Raw genomic sequence first — 23,033 nt, 5'->3', positions numbered from 1 at the left:
TGAATAATATACCATGGTGTATATGTGCCCCATCTTCTTCATCCAGTCCTCTATTTTTTTTACAGTGATTAAAAGCCTTTAAGCAAACTCTTGGCCAATACAGCAAGAATCCCTAAAAGATTAGTGTCCTTAACATGTTCACCAAGTCCAAGTTGGCCCCATCGCCATGCCAAATCCCTGAAAAATGCAACCCAACCACAGTTCAGTCTGTTAGGAGCTGTCACAGGGAGCAGGAGTCCAGGAAAGTTCCCCACAGGAAAAGTCCGCTTGGCACTGGAATTGTTGTCACCATTCTATACATTGCAGCTCATGTCCAAGTCCCAATGACCGCTGCTTCTAGCTGGTAATGATTCAGGTAGACTGGAAAAAGCCATTTGCAGCATGCATGGATATGGAGCTTCTGTTCTCCTCTGCCTGGAGAGTTGAGACCAGGTTGCTTTTCCCTGGAGCTCTGCGACTGTGGCCTGGTAAAGAGAACCTTGGGATACACTAAGCTGGGTGGCAAAGGTAAATTCATAATATAAGTTGGCAAAAGGAGGAAAGAGAGCTCTAAATTAGGAGTAGGTCCCAGCCTGAAATATGAGTGGGGCATTGAGGTAGGAGGGATAAAGGAAACACTATATATTAAGCAAAGCAGCAGAAAATAGGACTATCAACACCCACAACAGAGATCTTTGAGGGAAGAATAAAAAACCTGACTATTCAGGCAAAACATAGTTAAGTGGCCCTTGTGCGAATGAGATCAGTTTACCTGCTTCTTGGAATAAATACCCTAGGCTCGTCCACAGTGTCGTAGATGGGGCCGATGGCCCTGGGCACCTTCAGCCTTCAGTGGCAAACCCCAGCTTTCTGGGCAAGGTGAGGTCATAGGTGGCTGGAGCAGGGCTAGACGAGACTGAACCCTCCCTTAGAGGAGCGAGGGGGAAGCCCACCTTCCAGTGTCCCTGTTTCCTCACAGCAGAGGCGTGTAAGCCTGGCAGGCTTTAGCTCAATGACCTTCCTTTCCACTATTGAAGCAGGACCCAGATGGCATCCTATGAGACCCCTTTGGGGTGTTGGAACCTTTAAGGGTGTATCCTAAAAGCTGGTAGTTCCCCTGATCTCTATTGGGCTTTTTATGCCTCTAGGTATCTTAAAAGCCATTCTCAGAAGATCTCGCTGAGGGGTTTGAGGATCCCCATCCACCTATATAAATCTTTTCCATATATCTGGAGCTATTTGGAAAAAAGACAGAACAGTGTTATTAGCTAGATCTAATAAAGAAGGTAGTAGTTTGCAGGCGAAAAAGATTTGGTGTCTCCTGTTCATCAGGATTCAAAAGTAAAAAGCATGATATGGTAGACCCGTCAGAGTCATTGGCCTGGTGTGCAGGATTCCTGGGTTCGATTCCTGGCCAGAGCACACAGGAGAAGCACCCATCTATCTCTCCACTCGTCCCCCTCTCCTTCCTCTTCGTCTCTCTCCTCCCACCCACAGCCAAGGCTCCACTGGAGCAAATCCACCCTGGGCACTAAGGATGGCCCCATGGCCTCCGCTCCAGTCGCTAGAATGGCTCCGGTTGTAACAGAGCAACATCCCAGATGGGCAGAGCATTCCCCCCGGTAGGCTTGCCAGGTGGATCCCAGTCAGGCGCATGCAGGAGTGTGTCCGACTGCCTCCCCATCCCATCCTCAGAAATATACAAAAAATAAATAAATAAAATTAAAAAATATTAAAAAAAAGGGGGGGGCATTCCCTTGTGCTAAAGCTCCAGGGAGCATGGAGTGAGCTTGAGTATGTCCTATGAAACATGGAGCTCTATGTTTACATATAAGTCTTTAAAGAAGGAGGAACTGCTGAAATAGTTTATCAGCATTTGTCCCTAAGACAGCAGTCTTTATAGTGGGAACACCATACGTAAATATTTGCTGTCTGTCTATAAATTAAGGGGGGAATATGGCAAATGCTGAAAAGCCATGATCTTTGTGCCCCTCCCCTCCCCCAACCCCCTCCCTCTTCTCCCCCCACCCTGTAACCCCAACACTGTTGTTCATGTCTCTGAGTCTCATCTTTATGTCCCACCTATGTATGGAAACATATAGTTCTTAGTTTTTTCTTTCACTCAGTATAATGTTATCAAGGCCCATCCCATGTTGTTGTAAAAGGTCCTATGTCATTATTTCTTATGGCTGAGTAGTATTCCATAGTATATATATACCAAAGCTTTTTAATCCACTCATCCTCTGATGGACACTTGGGCTGTTTCCAAATCTTTGCTATTGTGAACAATGCTGCCATAAACATGGGGGTGCATTTCTTCTTTTTAAACAGTGCTATGGTGTTCTTGGGGTATATTCCTAACAGTGGTATAGCTGGGTCAAAAGGCAGTTCGATTTTTAATTTCTTGAGGAATCTCCATACTGTTTTCCACACTGGCTGCACCAGTCTGCATTTCCACCAACAGTGCAGGAGGGTTCCCTTTTCTCCACATCCTCACCAGCACTTATTCTGTGTTGTTTTATTGATGAGCGCCATTCTGACTGGTGTGAGGTGATATCTCATTGTGGTTTTAATTTGCATTTCTCTAATCATTAGTGATGTTGAACATTTTTTTTTCATATGCCTATTGGCCATCTGTGTGTCCTCTTTGGAGAAGTGTCTATTCAATTCTTTTGCCCATTTTTGAATTGTCTTCCTGGTATTAAGTTTTACAAGTTCTTTATAAATTTTGGTTATTAACCTCTTGTCAGATGCAATGTCAAATATATTCTCCCATTGTGTAGTTTGTCTTTTTATTCTGTTCTTATTGTCTTTAGCTGTGCAGAAGATTTTTAGTTTGATAAAGTCCCATTTGTTTATTCTGTCTTTTATTTCACTTGCCTGTGGAGACAAATCAGCAAATATATTGCTGTGAGAGATGTCAGAGAGTTTACTGCCTATGTTTTCTTCTAAGATGCTTACAGTTTCACGGCTTACATTCAAGTCTTTTATCCATTTTGAGTTTATTTTTGTGAGTGGTGTAAGTTGGTGGTCTAGTTTCATTTTTTTGCAAGTAGCTGTCCAGTTTTCCCAACACCATTTGTTGAAGAGGCTATCTTTACTCCATTGTATTGTCTTACCTCCTTTGTCAAATATCAGTTGTCCATAGAGCTGTGGGTTTATTTCTGAGTTCTCTGTTCTGTTCCATTGATCTATGTGCCTGTTCTTATGTCAGTACCATGCTGTTTTGAGTACAATGGCCTTGTAGTATAACTTGATATCTGGAAGTGTGATACCTCCCGTTTTTTTCTTCCTTTTCCGGATTGCTGATGCTATTTGTGTTCTTTTTTGGTTCCATATAAATTTTTGGAATATGTGTTCTATATCTTTGAAGTAAGTCATTGGTATTTTCATTGGTATTGCATTGAATTTATAAATTGCTTTGGGTAATATAGACATCTTTTGATCTCTGCACTTATTTCTTCTTTGACCCATTCATTTTTTAAAAGTATGTTGTTTAGTTTCCACTTTTTTGTGGGATTTTTTCCCTCCTTTTTGCAGTTGAATTCTAGTTTCAAGTCTTTATGATCAGAAAATATGCTTGGTACAGCTTCGATTTTTCTGAATTTGCTGATGTTATTTTTGTGGCCCAACATATGGTCAATTCTTGAGAATGACTCATGTACACTGGAGAAAAATGTATACTCAGTCACTTTGGGATGAAATGTCCTGTAGATTTCTATCATATCCAGGTGCTCTAGTGTTTTGTTTAAGGCCACTATATCTTTGTTGATTCTCTGTTTGGATGACCGATCTAGAGCCATCAGCGCTGTATTGAGGTCTCCAAGTATGATTGTATTTTTGTCAGTTTTTGTTTTAAGGTCAATAAGTAGCTGTCTTATATATTTTGGTGCTCCTTGGTTTGGTGCATATATATTAAGAATTGTTATGTCTTCTCGATTCAATGTCCCCTTAGCCATTATGAAATGGCCATTTTTGTCTCTGAGTACTTTTGTTGTCTTCTAGTCAGCATTATCAGATATGAGTATTGCTACACCTGCATTTTTTTGATGTTATTTGCTTGGAGTATTGTTTTCCAGCCTTTCACTTTGAATTTGTTTTTATCCTTGTTACTTAGATGAGTTTCCTGTAGGCAGCATACAGTTGGATTTCCTTTTTTAATCCATTCTGCTACTCTGTGTCTTTTTATTGGTGAGCTTAATCCATTTACATTTAGTGTAATTATTGACACTTGTGAGTTCCCTATTGCTATTTTATAGATTGCTTTCTGTTAGTTTTGTGTCTTGTTTGATCCTTCTCTTTCGTTTTTCTATCTTTTGTTTTTATTTGGTTGTATTCCATACATCTTTCCTCTGTTGCTATCTTTTTTATCTCATGTGCTTCCGTGGTGGCTTTTTCAATGGTGGTTACCTTTAAGTAATGAAAAGGGTTCGTATCCTGTTCATTGTAGCGCACTATTTTGTGAGTACTTTTGCACTCCATCGTCCTTTGCTACTGTTAATCTCCATCCTCTCCCCCCTTTCTTTTTGTTGTTGTCACAGTTTAAATTTGGTTTTATTGTGTTCTTCTTGGAGCTTTTACTTGTGGCTTTATTTTTTTTTTTGTTCTTTGTATCTGATTGGAGAACCCCCTTTAGTAATTCCTGGAGTGGGGGTTTTCTGATGATAAATTCCCTCATCTTTTCTGTATCTGTGAATGTTTTTATTTCTCCTTCATATTTGAAGGATAGCTTTGATGGGTATAGTATTCATGGCTGAAAGTTCCTCTCTTTCAGGACTTTAAATATTGGGGTCCACTCTCTTCTAGCTTGTAGAGTTTCTGCTGAGAAATCTGATGATAATCTAATGGGCCTTCCTTTATATGTTGTATTCTTCTTTTCCCTGGCTGCCTTGAGAATTTTTTCTTTGCCATTGGTTTGTGCCAATTTCATTATGATGTGCCTTGAAGTAGGTTTGTTGGGGTTAAGAAAACTCGGAGTTCTGTTTGCTTCATGAATTTGAGGCTTTAGTTCTTTCCACAGGCTTGGGAAGTTCTCATCTATTATTTGTTTGAGTATGTTCTCCATTCCATTTTCTCTCTCTTCTCCCTCTGATATACCTATTATTCTTATGTTATTCTTTCTGATGGCGTCAGATAATTCTTGTAGGGCTATCTCATTTTTTTTAATTTTTGAGTCTCTTTTTTCTCTCTGTTGTGCCTCAAGTTGCTTGTCTTCTATTTCACTAATCCTCTCTTCTATCTGGCCTGTTCTATTAGCTAAGCTTGTTACCTCATTTTTCAGCTCGTGAATTGAGTTTTTCATCTCTGTTTGATTTGTTTTTATAGTTTCAATTTCCTTGGACATATATTCTTTGTGTTCATTGAGTTGTTTTCTGAGCTCCCTAAATTGCCTTTCTGTGTTTTCTTGTATATCTCTGAGTATTTTTAGGATTTCTATCTTGAATTCTCTGTCATTTAGCTCCAAGGTTTCCAATATATTAAATTTTTTCTCCATAGATTTTTTCTCATCTCTCTGTGTTTCCTCTCTTTCTTTTGTATCTGTGATATTTGATTTTCTCTTCCTTAGTGGCATCTGAGGGTGGTTTTGTTGATAGTATTAATGAGATTTAATAAAGAATAAAAAGTTAAAAAAATAAAAAAATCGAAAAAAGTTGTGTTTTTTTAAAATTAATAATGAAATAAAGAAAAATAAAATAAAATAAAAATTTAAAAAAAGGAAATTATTCCCCCACTCCTTTTTTCCTCTCCTCTCCTCTCCCCTCTTTCTTGAGAAAATCTTGTGTTGAACTGTGAATTATATTGTATTTAATAGAACAAACAATGCCTGTAATGGAGGGCCTGAATTGGGGAAAAGTAATAAAGGGGCAAGAAAAAAAATAATAAAAAAAATATAAAAAAATAAAAAGGGGGGGTATGGACCCACAAAAAGCAAATAGTGAAAAAATTTGGATCAAGAATAAAATGATTTGTGTTTAGGTGTTGGTTGACTAAGAGTTATGATGAGAGGAATAAGAGGGAAACTAGAAAATGGGGGGACAAATTAAAAAATTACTATTGTATTTAGTGGAACAAGAGCTAGATAAAATGGAGAGCCAGGGATGGGAGCACTGCTAGTTAGTTAAAAAGGTGAAGTAAAAACCCCCCAAAATGCCACAAACATAAGTTTGAGTCCCAGATAAGATAATTTGTTCGTTATTGAGGTTTGAATGAGAGGAGACGTAACGGAGAAAGGAAGAAACTAATATAGAGGGAGAAAAGAAAGAGAGAGAGAGAGAAAAAAGAGGGAACCACTAAAAGAAGAAAAAAGAAAAAAGAGGAGAGAGAGAGAGAGAGTTAAGGGTTTTGGAGTGCAACCCTCATAGAGAGAAAGGAAGAGGAAAGAGAAGATAATGGGAGATGTAACACTTATGGGTAGTGTAGTTCAAGGAAAGGAAAGAGTAAGACCGGTAGAGAGTTAAACAACCAAATTGGAGGAGGAAAAAAAAAATCAGGGATGAAGATAAGAGAAACAAACGAACAAATATAATAAAATGGGATAGGTTATAAAGTCTCCGGATTATTCTTGATTTTGAGAGGTTATCTTCTTGCTTTTTCTTTTCTCTCCCTCTTCCTGGTCGGCGACTCTGTACCCCGGGTTCTGCCCCTTTGGCACGCTCAGGTAAAGGTTTGCAGTTGATAAGTCTCTATGGCAATGTCGTGTATTGTGCTTCAGTCTCAATGGCAGTCGAGGCTCATTAGCATTTATAGGCTCCAACAGTGAGAGAGTCTGTGTTCTTGGAGCCTCTCTCCTAGTCTTTCCTTCCTCAATTAGTAGCCTGATAATCCAGCTATGGGGTTGCTGCTGCCTCTGCCTGGACAGTAAGAGGCACAAAGAGCTGGCAACTTCCCACTCTATTCCCACTCAGCACAGGGCTCTAGGTAAGGCTCAGTCAGTCAGAGCTGCTAGCATAATCAGCCAGGGCTTCCGCCCACTCAAAGACCTCTGGCTCTGCCACTCTGTCCGGTAACACGGGCGGGCGCCCACTCCCGGGGTGCTTGGAGTAAACTCTCTCTCACTATCTGCACGTGCAGACCAGGATGTCAGGCCAGAAGTCTCGCCCTCTGAGTGAAACCCCCCGCCCACACTGAAAAGTTCCAGCGTTGGAATTGGCTCTCGCTCTGTCCCCGTGTGCGGCTTTTTCAAGGTGCTGGGGCGGCCTGAGATTCCGCTTTCGGCCCACACAAAGGCCCCTGACTCTGCTCCTCTGTGGGATAACACGAGCTCCCACTCCTGAGGTGCTGGGAGGAGTCTCTTGCCCACTCTCCATGCGCGCAGACCAGGATGTCAGGCCGGAAGTCACGCCCTCTGAGTGAAACCCCTGCCTGCACTGAAAAGTACCAGCGTTGGAATTAGCTCTCGCTCCCTTCCCATGCACGGCTCCCTCAGGGCGCTGGGGTGGCCCGAGATTCCGCTTTTTGGCCCACACAAAGGCCCCTGACTCTGCCCCTCTGTGGGATAACACGGGCAGGCACTGCTGAGGCACTCGGAGGAATCTCTCACTCACTATCTGCACGCGCAGACCATGATATCAGACCAGCGGCCTCACCCTCTGAGTGAAACCCCCGCCCGTACAGAAAAGTTCCAGCATTGGAATTCGTTCTCGCTCCCTCCCTGTGTGCGGCTCTCCCAGTGCACTGGGGTGGCCCGGAGGCTTTCGGCCCACACAAAGGCCTCTGACTCTGCCTCTCTGTGGGGTAACACGGGCACACCCTCCCGGGGCTTTGGAAGGAATCTCTTGCCCACTATCTGCGCGCGCCAACCAGGAGATCGGGTAAAATGGCTGCCCCACTTGTCTTTCTTTGTCTGGGTTTGGTGTGAGTGTTAGCTGTATTTCCCGGGTTGTCACAGGAACAGTTTTTCCTTGGCTTGGATCTCCGTGCCACAGCCTGTTTCGGCCGTTTGTGCTGCAGCCTGGATCTATTCACCCCCCTTGCCCACCTTAGTTTCTATATTCTCAGTTTCCAGTGAAAGCCGCCCTGTTTAGGTTAGTGAGGAAGGCGGAGCATTTCTTACTCCCTATTTCCTTCGGGGTTTGGTTATATATTTAGCCAATTTTTCACTCAATCATACCTTTGGGTGTATTGTGAAACATCTGGAGGCTCCAAGGATAGGTTTTTCTGTTTCTGGTTGAAGATCTTGTTGAGTTTTGGGGGAGATTTATCGGTATCGCTTCCTACCCTGCCATTACTCTGATGTCCCAGCCCATAATTTTAAAAATGAATTAAATTACACTTTATAAAACAAAAGTTTCTTACTGTAATTGTTTAAAAATGAAAAGGCTGCCTATACACCAGGAGTGATTATTGGCAACACATATATCTGACAATGCACTCATCCAAAATACATAAAGAAAGAGCTTCTATAAATCACAGAGGAAATGACAGACAACCCAGTACATCACTGATCAGAAAGCTCTGAAACGACCATTGCCTAAAGGAGATCACAAATGGCCAAGAAGCATATGAAAACCAAAACAAGATATCACTACACACCTAGGAAATGGCTAACTTAAAACACTAAAAATTCTGAGCATGTGGGAATGTAGAACAACTGGAAATAGACCTTTTTCAGGAGATATAAGAGAATAACAATTACTTTGCAAAGTGACAGTTTCTGCCCTTTTCCCACACTGTATCTAAACCTATGAAAAATGAGTGCATATCTCCACAAAAAGAATTGTTCAGGAATGTTCATAGTTACTTTATACATAATTGCTAAAAAGTAAACCTGTCCATACCTGAAAAACCAATAATCAGTTGTGCTTTAACCACACGATAGAATATGACATGGCAAAAACTCCAGATGTTGAATAACAGAAGTTAAACAAAAAGAGAACATAGATCACTATTCCATTTTTATGAAGCACAAAATTAAAATGGGTATCGATTGACAAGGAACACACAAGAACTTTTGGGGATGATATAAAATGTTCTGTATCTTAAACTGAATAGTATTACTGATGCTATACTATTCAGTATTCTTTGAGTAGGTTTTGCTTATTTCACTATGCAAATTATGCTGCCATAAAGAACTGTTAGCATAAAAAGAAAGAGATGACAAAGACTAAAAGAAAGAAGTAACAAATGTCAAAAGATAGGCAACAAATATTCAACATACAAATAATAATCTCTTGAGAAGAATCCCAATGCAACAGAACAAACACTTAAAAGAATAATTTAAGAAAAAATGTGCATGACCTGTGATGACACAGTGGATAAAGCATTGACCTGGCATGCTGATTGCTGGTTTGAAACCCTGGGCTTGCTGAGTCAAGGCACATACGAGAAGCAACTACTACTGTGTTGATGCTTCCTGCTCCTCCCCACTTCTTTCTTACTCTCTCTCTCTCTCTTTCACACGGGTGCACAAAAAGAGAGAGAGAGAGAGAGAGTGAGAGAGAGAGAGAGAGTTGGAGGGGAACCAATTCATGTTGAACAACCATCCCAAAACTCTGAAACAGGACTGGTTTCCATCCAAGACCAGAGATGAAAGTCTTGACAAAGTCCCAACTCCTGCATCTCCTCTGGCTGAGGAAGTCCAGAGCCTTAGAAAAACTTGGACTCCAGGACATGTGTTCCCTGAGAAGACAGTTGCTCAACTGTGAAGACCATAAGCAATCTGTGAAACTGGGTGGGATTAAGACCAGCTCAATTTATGTGACCAGGACTCAACTGAATCAAAGTCAGGATATTAATAGATATCTTTCCCCAAATCTCTGTTACAGGCCACTGGATTCTCCATAGGAGTGAGTAACTCCACAAAAAAGGCATGTGAATATCAGCTGAGAGAAATAGCCACTGGATAGAAGACATAATTAATGTTCATACCACTAAAATCCAGGAAGGTTCTCATTTAAAAAGTGATGTTTTGAGGCATACATAAGGTAGGTTTATACCTCTGTGACTTTGGAATCGACAGATTTCTTAAATATGCACAAACAAGCCAAGAATAAATAGATAAACTGGACTTCATCAAAATTAAAAACTGTTGTGTTTCAAAATCCAATATCAAGGAAATGAAAAAATTCACAGAATGAGAGAAATAATTGCAAATCATATACTGATGCAGGTTTAGTATTCAAAATACATCAAGAATCTTAAAACTGAGAAAGAAAAAAACAACCCAGGTTAAGAATGGGAAAAAGTTTGAATAGATATTTCTCAAATGGATATATGCAAATTAAACAATAAACAAAGAAATATGCTTAATATCATTAATGAAGAGAAAAGGCAAATCTAAACCACAGTGAGATACCATTTCATACCTGTTAAGATGATTTTTAAAAAAGACAATAAGGTGTTGGAGAAGTTGTGGAGAAATTGGAATCCTTATACATTTTCAAAGTAAAGGTAAGATGGTATAGTTTCTTTATTTTGGAAAGAGGTTGGCAGTTCCTCAAAAATTGCAACATAAAGTTACAAGTGACACAGCTAGTCCACTCCTAAGGGACTAGGAGTATAATTGGAAACCTATGTTTACTCAAAGGGAAAAGAAGCTGATATAACACAGGACTACAGCAAGAAGAGTGTTGAGTCAGTATAGAAAAGTTTTTTAAATTATTCATTTACTTAGTATTATGCTCTGCCTTTTGTACTACACTTTTTAATGGATTAGAAAAAAACTGAAGACCCAGAGAAGATAGTCATGAGCTTTCAGTGTTCTAAAAATTTGACATCTTTCACTTGAGAAAGAGCCTTAAGATCTGTTTTAATTGAAAGACAATTGTCCCAAATCCTGCATTTCAGGATTAAGACTATAAGAAATATTTTGTAGGCCAAAGAATTACAGAGAAAATACTTTCATGTTCTCTGAAAATATCATAGAAGTGAATAGTATCAAAGATTCGTTTCTAAACTTATCCCAGGTTCTATGTTGACCAAATTGTTCCCAACAGTAAGTTAAGAATTCCTGTTTCATCACCCTCATTCTTGATTAAACCCCTGTGATTTCACTTGTGTTTAAAATCCCATTACTGACCCCTATTCTCTCAGAATGCTTTCTGTGCTCTATCAGACCCTGCATCACTGTTGGCCAAAACGCCTGGGACTAACGACTCCATCAGTTCCGGCTTCTCTGAGGTTCCACTGACAAAGCGCTGTGCTGTTCCACAGGGGAGGCAGGGTGATAGCACACACCAGGGGGTGTAGGGGATGGTACCTGCTCTAATGAAACTTGAAGATTAGTCTCTTTCTCACTGAAACTGTGGTATGCATGAATGATTGATTTCATCAAGACAGGGACAACCTGCTGGGTGGGAAGCTGTTACTCCCTGGCCTCAGACTGGTTCTTCCTGAATCTAAGGAAGCTATTTGATACCCCAAGGTGAGGCAGAGGGGGCTTCTGGGGAAATCAGTGACTCTGTGACACCCCATCTGTCTCCCTCTGGTGAACCTTTGGGGATGCAGGATGGCCAACAGGACTGGGCATGAGACATGTGGACCTGTGAGAATGAGGTAACAAATAGACAACCAGCCCCAGTAAAACCCAAGGCCATGTGTGGGGCAGGCCCTTCCCCCTGCAGTCAGCCTCACAATTGAGAACTCACTTGCCTGTTCATTAAAAGGGGGCTGTAGTGAAGAAAAGAACCATGGAAATGAGGTATATGCTCAACAGAGTGATTAGAAGGAATCTTGACAACTCTGTGCCTGTGTTAATTTTATTTTCTTTCAATTGTTTTTTCATAAACCAATGGGGAGGGGGATCGTTAAAAATGACTGACACACAGAAAATTTTTTAAAATAAGATTGCTATTTAAGAAAATGAAGAGATGAGCTTTGGGAAAGGAGATACTAAGTTTTATGTACATCTTTCCTTTTAATTATAACCATAAGAGACAAATTTTGAAGATGAAGAAAGTTATCACCCAAAACCCAGGTGCTGTCCTGGCTGGATAGCTCAGTTCAGTCCCTGGTCAGGGCACATACAGAAACAGATAGATGTTTCTGTCTCTCCCTCTCTTTCTAAAGTTAATAAATAAATAAAAACCAAACAGGTGTGTGGTGACAGTGCATGGGTAAAAACCATGAACTGTGGTTCCATCTTCCTGGGCTCACCTTTTAATTTTTTTACTTTATTTTTAAATTATAGTTGACATACAATATTAGTTTCAGGTGTACACCCCATTGATTAGACAGTACATAACTTACTAAGTGGTCATCTGGATAAATCTTGCATCTGTCTCAGTAATGATGGAGACTGGGATTAGTGGCCCAAGCTATGCTGTCAGAGGGAAATCTGGACGAAAGAGAAAAGAAATGTGATGGATAGGATGTCACAGAAGAGGGGGAGGAAAGTGGAGGTAAATCCTAGCTCCAAATCTCCCATTTAAAGAGCTGGACAGAATGTGGGGTAACAGGTGTGATTTGGTTTGAAAATCAAGATAAATATTTAAGATGAATTTGAGACTTTAAAATGGAGATGTAATTACTTAGATGTATAGGAGATGAGAGATCTTAGAGAGATACAATTGGCTGTAATATGGATAAAAGCATTTTTTTGCCTTTTTTGTTTTTTTTTTCTTTTCTCTCTCTTTTTTAAATTGATTTTAGAGAGAGGAAGAAAAACATCAATCTGTTTCTGTATGTGCCCCCAACAAGGATCAAACCAGCAACCTCTGCATTGCAGGACAACGCTCCAACCAACCGAGCTATTCAGCCAGGGCATTTTTACTTTTCATTCTATAAGAATGAACAGAAAACCAAAAATGATGCTAAGATATTCCTTCATCCAGCATTTAAGTGGAGGATTTGAGCCTACAAAATAAACCAAAAAGCTTTACTGAGATGAAGCTGAAGATCAAGAGGAAAAGGAGGAAAGGGGAAGAGGAGAAAGAAGGAGGAGAGAGAAATGTGAAATAATGTGATAGAAATTTAAAGAACAGTTCTGAAAAAGAACTTAGTGGTCTTCTGGGTTTAGTGCTCTTGCGAATTGAGTAAGGATCATTAGAAATCCACATAGAGCACAGAAGTCTCAATGACAGGTCATTAGTAACCTTAATGAAAGTGTTTTTGGTGGACTAATTTGTAGCCAGAGCCAGACCAATGTAGACCGAATTACAAATGCAAAGTGAAGAAGTGTCATTATCTCTTTATAGACTTTTAGAAGAAGATTGGTAGTGTATAACAAATGCAGGGTCAAAGAAATGATAACATTGGGCTTCTTCTACAATCCATTGCTATCAAAGACATTGTATTCATAGTTTGTTTTATAGATAGAGAAGAATGCATAGTTGCTGAGTGTAAGTAAGGGCTTCGAAGTTAGACAGCTTAGCAAGATTTCTAATATTTCACTTGCTAGCTATGTAATCTTGAATAATGCACTTAACCACCCTAACACTCAGGAGGTTTTTATCTGTATATATGAACACACACACACATCTCACAGTTTCTTGTGAGGACTAAATGAAATAATGCCTGTAAAATATTTAACACAGTCTCTGATATACAGCAAATCCTCAATAATGTTTGCTTCTCTTTTTTATCCCTTTTTACTCATTATTTCATCCCTTCAATTTAACAAGGCAACTAGCTGGTCAACAGAACCTGGGATAAGTTTAGAAATGAATCTTTGATACTATTCACTTCTATGATATTTTCAGAGAACATGAAAGTATTTTCTCTGTAATTCTTTGGCCTACAAAATATTTCTTATAGTCTTAATCCTGAAATGCAGGATTTGGGACAATTGTAGTAATTCTACAGATTACCACTAGAGGAAAGAAGAAAGTCAGGAAACATCTGAGAAGAAATAATCAGGGACCTTTGGTCCTTGATTTTAGGATAGGCTTTCCTGCTATGGGAAACTCAGACACCAGAGCCGGAGAATTGTTTTAATTAAGCTCATTACTTTTATTATTTTTAAATTTTATTTATTTATTTTAGAGAGAGAGAAAGGGATTGAGAGAGGGATACACAAAAACATAAACCTGTTCTTTTATGTGCTCTGAGCTGCGATGGAACCAGCAACCTCTGCATATTCAGATGACTCTCTAACGAACCAAGCTATCCCACCAGGGCATAAACTCATTATTTTTAAGTTTAATAATGAATCAAATCTTCCCAAAGTTTCCTTTCTTGTTTTGTTTTGTTTTTCATTGCAAAAGTAATGAGGGGACAGTTTTCATTTTACATTTTATATTTATACTTCTATTTTGGTTTTCATGTAATTCTGCATTATATTATTTTTAGTTTTCATGCTTGGCATCAACCATGACTATACATAAAACTTTTGAAGGCTGATGTCGTGTCTTAGTCGCGCACTTCTTTTGCTTAGCAGACTGTAGGGAATGTGGGAGAAAGAGGCAGCAACAGAATATGCTCAAGTTAATGATTAGGGAAGCAGAGCCACAGACAAGGGGCATGCCCATTCCTCCATACATTTGATAGGCTCACACCTATCAAATTGTATTGACACTCAATATCTATACCAGAAAAATCAGTGAGTGGGCTCTGAAAGTGTATTCTCCTGATAAGAGTGCTAAGAAAATATTTGTTCAACATATAGTATGTAGTATTACATGGTTTGACATGCATTACTTAATTTATTTTAATAGTTCTGTCAGATAGAGTCCTTTCATTTTATGAACAAGAGAACTGTGAAACAGAAAAGTTGATCAACTCACCTTGTATCAGAGAGCTAGTATATATTAGAGCTTTTAAAGAAAAGTTTGTTCAAGATGAGCAAACAAAAATGGATTTTATTCTGATACCATCACCAGCAGTAAGGGAGAAAGCACAGAGAAAGCACAGACCAAGTCTGGATACCTAGTTCTGCGAAACAAAGGGTAAGGAGAGTTTTTATGAGGTGCAGTCAGGAATCACAGGTCATCTGTGCTTGTTAATTGGGCTTTACTCAAAGGAAACTAACATTCTCTTTCCTTCATGACAGGAAACAGTTTTACAGTTTAGGCAAGGTGCCCAGTGAAGTGGGATTGTGCTCTCTCACAGACATTGGGAGACAGGGGCTTTCTCTTCCTTGATCATTACGTTTCAAAGAGCTGTCTCAAGGTCCTTGAAGAAAACAGTCCTAGGTTGTAAAACTGGCAGGAAGCTTTAAAAGTATGAGATCTTAAAGGGTAGAGAAACAACTTACAGGTTTTGTAAATAAATGCTGTAAGAAAGGAGACATGAGGGACCTACTTTTAGGAAAAATCTTGTCTAAAGTTTCATCGAGCTAAGAGTAATAATTAAGCCATCTTAATCAAGCCAGGTTAAAACCCTGGTCATTATGACTAAATAAATCCATGTTACTTTTATGGAAGGAGTTAGATGGATGCAACCTAACATATCAAATTGAAGTTAACATTGTTGAACAAATATTCATATTTGTTGAATAAATGTTCTGTTCAAAGAGAACAAAAATCAGAGCTCTCCTGGATTATATTATCCACATTTCAATCCAGGTGCACCAGCTCAAATTCAACCAATAGAGTACTTGCTATATGAATGAGGATTCCTCTTATCAATAACTGACCATCAATTACAAGGTATTTGAAAAGCAGGACTCAAATTAACCTCCTCTCAAATTTTCACTGCAGCATACTTTCTCCTTATGGAATTTCCTGAGTCAAAGAAGAAGGGATGGGACTTCATACCAAGTACCCTCAGTTCTGTTGAAGTCCCTCTTGCCAAGTCATGACCTCAAAGACTTATCAAGACTTTACATAGGTTTTTCTACATTAACTCAAAGAGGGAATAAAAGTGAACTCAGTACCAAATTTTTAGGGCAATAAACTGAATTCATATGTTGACATACCCTATGTCTAAAATGGAAAGCCTTAAAGAAAGCCAGAGTAACATAGTAATTAATGGCTGTCTTCGAGTAAGTGTAGCAAGGAAATAGTAATAGAAGGGCAAGTAGATAGTAAAGAAATTGTAGGATGCGGGCTGGAGAGATAAATGAGTGGAGGAAAACCATGGTCTCTGTAAATTATTCAAAAGCACTAAATCAAGTTCTGCAACAGTGGGAGGAGGGTGGCTTGTCTCAAACCCTCTTACTCTTTTTGCTGTCAACAGTTACTGGGTAATATTTATAAAGATTAATTAATATGCTCTCATATTTCATGAAAAATAAAACCAGAAAAGAAAAACAAATACAGTAACAACAATGACAAAATCTTTCTAACCCACACCAACTCCAGATCTTGCCCTTTGTGATGTGAGAATATAGGGATCATAAAATTAAGAAAATAAGTTTTTAAGTGTAAATTTTTTCCTAAATTAGACAATATGCAGCTTCAGTTTTGTAATATAGTTGATTAATAAAAGAATCACTAAATTACCAGTATGATAACTAAGCAATGAATAAAGCAGTAAAAAATCATATTAATAATTTTCACAATATCACTTCTAAACATATATACAGAACTTTACATATTACAGCTTTATGCTTGTGAAGTAAGTCCCAATATCCAACATATTTACACCAAGATACATATTCCAATGCTATTTAGAAGGTGAAAATTTAAATACAGCTTAAATACTTGATAATAGAGAAATTCTTTAGGATACTTTATACTATACAGCTATTAAAGCAATGCTTATAAAAATAACAGTTTGTGGCAATAGAAAATGCTTGAATTGCATTAAACGTAAAAAGATGTACAATTTAAAAAAGTACTATTATCAGGTAAGAGAATACTCAAATAATAGAGAAACAGTACACAATAAGAACTGAAGTGTATTCTTTCACCATGTGAGGACACAGTAGGAAGACTACTGTCTATGAACCAGAAAGTGGGCCCTCTCCAGACATGACCTCTTGGACTTCCCAAGCCTCCAGAACTGTGAGAAATAAATGTTTGTTCCTTAAGCTACCCAGTCTCAGGTATCTGTTATAGCAGCCTGCACCAATGAAGACTGGGCAGGGGAAGATGTTCATGAACTCTGAGAATAGAGAGTTTTCATTAAGAGTAAGCAGAGACTTGAGATTTATAATGTTTGGGCTATTGGATCAGATGGAAAAGGTCATGATTAGGGAAGTGGGAAGATGACAAAGGACTTTGAATCAGACAAACCTGAGTTTTTATACTAGTTCTCTTACCAACCATGAGGATGTTAAGCCAGTTAAATGATTAGTGCCTCTGTAAAGCACCAGTCAGAGCTCCTCCCAGTCAGTGCTGTAAACAGAAGTAGAGTGCAAAGCTTTGACCCAGGGCTCCTGCATGGAGCAGGTGCTCATAAATGGTGGCAGTCAGTCATTGGTAATAATGATTATACAAATAATATAAAAAGACAATAAATAGCAGCTGTTATTGTTGATGGTAGTAAAAAAAAAGAGTTGTACCCAATGTGACATCAATTGATAAAAATATCTTGACATTTATCAATAAAATTATGACCTTATTCATTTAATTATATATGACTTTATAGCTACATAAAAAGTAAAAGAAAAAAAAAAGAGCTAAAGTGCAGGTAATGGTCTCTCTCCTTACCATCCAAGAATAAAGAATTTTTTTCTTCTATTTTTATTTTCTCATGATTATTAAAATTTTTCTAAATTAAAAATAATTGGCCCTGGCCGGTTGGCTCAGTGGTAGAGCGTCGGCCTGGCATGCAGAAGTCCCGGGTTCGATTCCCGGCCAGGGCACACAGGAGAGGCGCCCATCTGCTTCTCCACCCCTCCCCCTCTCCTTCCTCTCTGTCTCTCTCTTCCCCTCCCGCAGCGAGGCTCCATTGGAGCAAAGATGGCCCAGGCGCTGGGGATGGCTCCTTGGCCTCTGCCCCAGGCACTAGAGTGGCTCTGGTCGCAACAGAGCAACACCCCGGAGGGGCAGAGCGTCGCCCCCTGGTGGGCGTGCGGGGTGGATCCCGGTTGGGCGCATGTGGGAGTCTGACTGTCTCTCCCCGTTTCCAGCTTCAGAAAAATACAAAAATAAATAAATAAATAAATAAATAAATAAATAAATAAATAAATAAATAGTTGTAATTTTGAAAATAAGCTAATACCTTAGAACATGACATGCATATTCCATGCAGGTTAAGGAATGGACTGTCCAGCCCTGTTTCTAGGACAGAACTCTTCCATGCCTTAGTGTAGCTGTCTGGACTTTCTGTTCTAATTAAGTTCCTTGAATGTACTAAAAGCTGTATATTTGAGGAAAATGCTGGATTTGACTAGAAACAATCAGATGATTTACTTTTAAGCATAAATCACCTGTCACAGTGTCTAATTTGACACACATGTAATCATTTTTTATGTATGTACATTTATGTATGTGTTTAATTTATTGGAGGTGACATTGGTTAATAAATTATATAGGTTTCAGGTGTATAATTAAGTCTATAATACATCATCTGTAGATTGTATTGTGTGTTCACTACCTCAAGTCAAGTCTCCTTCCATCACTATTTATCTCCCTTTAGCTTCTCTACTTCCCTCACCCCCTTTCCTTCTAGTAATCACCATACTGTTGTCTGTCTATGAGTTTTTTGTTGTTTTCCTTAATCCCTTCACCGTTTTCATCCAGCCCCACTGACAGCTGTCAGTCTATTCTCTGTATATATGAATCTGTTTCTATTTTGTTTGTTAGTTTATTTTGTTCATTAGATTCTGTATACAAGTGAAATTATATGGTATTTGTCTTGTTCTGACTGGCTTATTGCACTTAGCATAATGCTCTCCAGGCCCAGCCATGCTGTTGCAAATGGGAAGATTTCCATCTCTTTTATGGCTTAGTAATATTCCATTGTGTAAACGTACCTAGCTTTTTTACCTACTCTTCTACTGATGAGGCTGCTTACATATCTTGACTATTGTAAATAATGCTGCAATGAACATAAGGGTGCATATATTCTTTTGATTTCGTTTTTTGAGCTGCATCTGATATATTCACAGAAGTGGAATCACTGGTTCAGAAGATAGTTCCATTTTTAAAATTTTTTGCAGTAACTCCATACTTTTTTCCACAGTGGCTGCACCAGTCTGCATTCCCACCATTAGTGCAGAGTTCCTTTTGCTCCACATCTTCACCAGCACTTGCTATTTGTTTGTTTGTTTGTTTGTTTACTTTTGAAGTGAGAGGAGGGAAGATGGGCAGACTCCCACATGCACCCCGACTGGGATCCACTGGGAAACCCTCATCTGGGGCTGATGCTTGAATTAACCTAGCTAGCCTCAGCACCCGGGGCTAATGCTAGAACCAATCAAGCCACTGGCTGCAAGAGAGGAAGAGAGAGAAAACGGGAGAGGAAGGAGAAGAGAAGCTGATAGTTACTTCTCATGTGTGCCCTGACCAGAAATCAAACAGGGACATCACAGGTTGGGCTGATGCTCTATCCCTTGAGCAAACCAGTCAGAGCCAGTGTTTTTTGATTTACTGATGATAGCCATTCCAACCAATGTGAGATGATATCTCATTGTGGTTTAATTTGCATTTATCTGATGATTAATGATGTTGAGCATCTTTTTATATCTATTAACCACCTATATGTCATCTTTGGAGAACTGCCTATTCAGGTCCTTTGTCCATTTTTTTTAATTGGATTGATTGTTCTTTGTGTGTGTTGTATAAGTTTTTATATATTTTGGATATTAACCCTTTACCCGAGGTATCATTGGCAAATATGTTCTTTCATTCAGTGGGTAGTCTTTCATTTTGTTAATGATTTCCTTTGCTGTGCAAAAAAACTTTTTAGTTTGATGTAGTCACATTTCTTTGTTCTTGTTTTTTTCTTTTGTATGCCTTGCCCAAGGAGATATATCAGAAAAAAATATTGCTACAAGAAATGTCTGAGATTTTACTACCTGTTTTCTTCTAAGATTTTTATAGTTTTCTGTCTAACTTTTAAGTCTTTAATTCATTTTGAGTTTATTCATGTGTATGGTGTAAGAAGGCGGCCTAGTTTCATTTTTTCCATATATCTGTCCAATTTTCCCAACACCAATTATTGAGTAGACTCTCTTTCCCCCATTGTATGTTCTTCCATCCTTTGTCAAATATTAATTGATCATAAAGATGTGGGTTTATTTCGGGGTTCTCTATTCTGTTACACTAATCTATATCTCTGTTTTTATGCCAGAACCATGCTGTTTTGATTACTATAGCCTTGTAGTATACTTTGATGTCAGGTGGTATGATTCCTCCAACCTTTTTCTTCTTTCTCAAGATTGCTGTGGCTACTTGGGGTCAATAGGGCAGAGTAACCTGGGTTGCGGGGTCATGGCTAGTGGGTCCCCTACATGCGGCCATGTAATCAGGGACTCAGTGAGGAGAAATTGGCCCCTACTCCAGAGCCATACCACTCCATGTCTGCCAGAGTCTCCAACTCTAGCTTCTTCACGAGGCACACACCACAGGTTCAGATTGCATGCAGCCAGCCGTCAGGACTGGATTTTAAATTTTGTCCAATGATTTTCTGTATCTAGTGTTATGATCATGCAGGGGTTTTTAAGTCTGTTATGATCATGCAGAGGTTTTTAAGTCTGCTAATGTAATGGATTGCATTAGTTGATTTTTAAATGTTGAATCATAAAATAGGTTTTATTTTTAAATAATTGTAAATAATACACAGTTGTAAGAAATGACACAGAGAGATTCTGTGTACTTTTTACTTTCCTCAGTTTTGCTTAACCTCATGCATGTTTGTGTATTTGTGTGTGTTTAGTTTTATATGTTTTTGTCACTTGTGTAAGTTCATATAAATACATGAGTAAAGACACAGAACAGTGCCATTACCACAAGTATTCTTCCTTTTATAACCACACACAATTCCTCCATGGATAACTAATATTTTCTCATTTCTATAATTTTATCATTTCAGGAATGTTCTATAAATACAGTAAGTACATTGCCTTTGGGGACTGGCTTGTTTTCAGTCAACAAAATTCTCTGAAAAATTGTGGCATGTATCAATAGTGTATTTCTTTTATTGCTATGTAGTATTCCAGGGTATACATCTATCGTACATCCATTGAATAATATCTGAATTTTTTCCATTTGGAGGCTATAATAAGTACAAGCCTGCTAGGTATGTACAGGTTTTATTGATAACATAATTTCCCATTTCTCTGGGGAAAATGCATCTGAGCACTATTAGTGGGCTGTATGGTATTGCATGTTTTTCTTTATAAGAAATTGACAAAATACTTTCCAGAATGTAAAAATATCATTTTACATTCCCAACAACAATATATAGCTGATCCAGTTTGCCCACATTTTTGCTAGTGTTTTGCCTTATTATTTCTCTTTATTTTGGCCATTTTGATAGCTGTATATATAGTGCTATCTCGTACTTTTGATTTTCTGTTACTTAATCAGCAATAAAACTGACACACTTTCCTGTGCTTATTTGCCATTTCTCATACTTAGTGATGAAATGTCTGTTCATATCTTTTTTTATTTTCTATTTGAAGTGTTTTCTGTGTTGTTTTTGTTTGTTTACTGTTGAGTGTTGAGAGTCTATGTATTTTCAATAGTAGTCCTTGGTTTCATATGTGATTTGGAACTATCTTCTCCTAGTCTCTGTATACTTGAAAAAATCCCAGTTGATCATGCTATCTAAATACTTTTTTACATTACTAGATCCAATTTGCCAATATTTTGTTGAGAATGTTTGCATGTAAGTTTATAATTTGATGTCAGTTCCAAACTCACTTGGGCACAGCTGTTCCCATTTTGCAGTGAGAACCCTGAGACTGAGTTAAGTGGATATATTAGATCTCTTAGCAAGTGAGAGCCAGAATTTAAATGTGGGTGCTCCATCTGCAGAGGTGATGCTCATAGATACTGCATTATTTGACGTTCAGTTTTGAGCCTCCCAGAAATATGCAGAATATTGCATAACCATACAATTTGTTTTTGTATCCAGGAGATTGTGTTCTCCGTCCAAGACTGACAGAATCCTCTATATCTGCTAAATCCTTTCTTGAGACGGGAGAGATTCAAACAAATGAATTGTATCTCAAGATTCAATGTCTTGCTCTGGCCGGTTATCTCAGTGGATAGAACGTCTGCCCAGTATAAATGTCCTCCAGTTCGATTCCCGGTCAGGGCACAGAGGAAAAGCAACCATCTGCTTCTCTTCCTCTCCCTCTTCCCTCTCTCAGCCAGTGGCTCTATTGGTCTGAGCAGCAGCCCTGGGTGCTGAGGATTACTGGGTTGATTCGAGCATCAGCCCCAGACGGGGTTGCCGAGGTGGATCCGTTGGGGCACATGAGGGAGTCTGTCTCCCCTCCTCTCACTTAAAAAAAAAAAGAAAAAGAAAAAAGATTCAGTGTCTTACCTGACCTGTGGTGGCACCGTGGATAACGCGTCCACCTGGAATGCTGAGGTCACCAGTTTACCACGAGCTTGCCAGGTCAAGGCACATACAGTATGTGAAGCAAGAACTACAAGTTTGACGCTTCCCACTCCTCCCCCATCGCCTTTCTCTCTCTCTTCTTTTTAAAAATCAATAAATCTTCTAAGAAAAAATAAGATTCAATATCTTCTCTAAGGGGAATATTCTCTGGGAAGTATTCTCTCAGTATTGTTTATTTATGGCACTTGAAATTAAACTATGTTAAACATGTAATACACTCTTCAAGCTTTGTATCATTATGAGCTATCATGACTAGCAATAAAATATATCTAAAAATAATAATTATTCTTAGTGTTTGAAATCTTCTGTTCCTGCTAAATAGCCTAATAACAATCCCTACTGCTTTCTTTTAAAATTTATTTACTTTAAAAATCCAAGAGCATAAATGTGAAAACAGAAAACTTAACTTTGTGTATGCACTATTTACTAAACAAATTTAAAACATTTTTAAAATAATGAATATTAAATGCTTGGCCAAATGTCAGAGATTTCATTTTCTTTGTTGGGCTCTAAGTAAATAATTCATCATATTTATATTATGATAGGTCAGAGATTCAAAACTTTTATGACCTTCTTTAAAATAAAGGTTTTCCAACAAAGCTCCAATAGTTTTCTCATCTTGGTGGAACTAAATAAAGCTCACATACTAGCTCCTTTGGTATCTTAATTTCCTTCTGGTGAAGCTGTCCTTGAATTTGATGAGTTGTTAAAAGTAC

The sequence above is a fragment of the Saccopteryx bilineata genome, chromosome 3, assembly GCF_036850765.1.
Source record: "Saccopteryx bilineata isolate mSacBil1 chromosome 3, mSacBil1_pri_phased_curated, whole genome shotgun sequence".
NCBI classification, from domain to species: Eukaryota; Metazoa; Chordata; class Mammalia; order Chiroptera; family Emballonuridae; genus Saccopteryx; species Saccopteryx bilineata.
Note: the sequence above shows the minus strand (reverse complement) of the source record.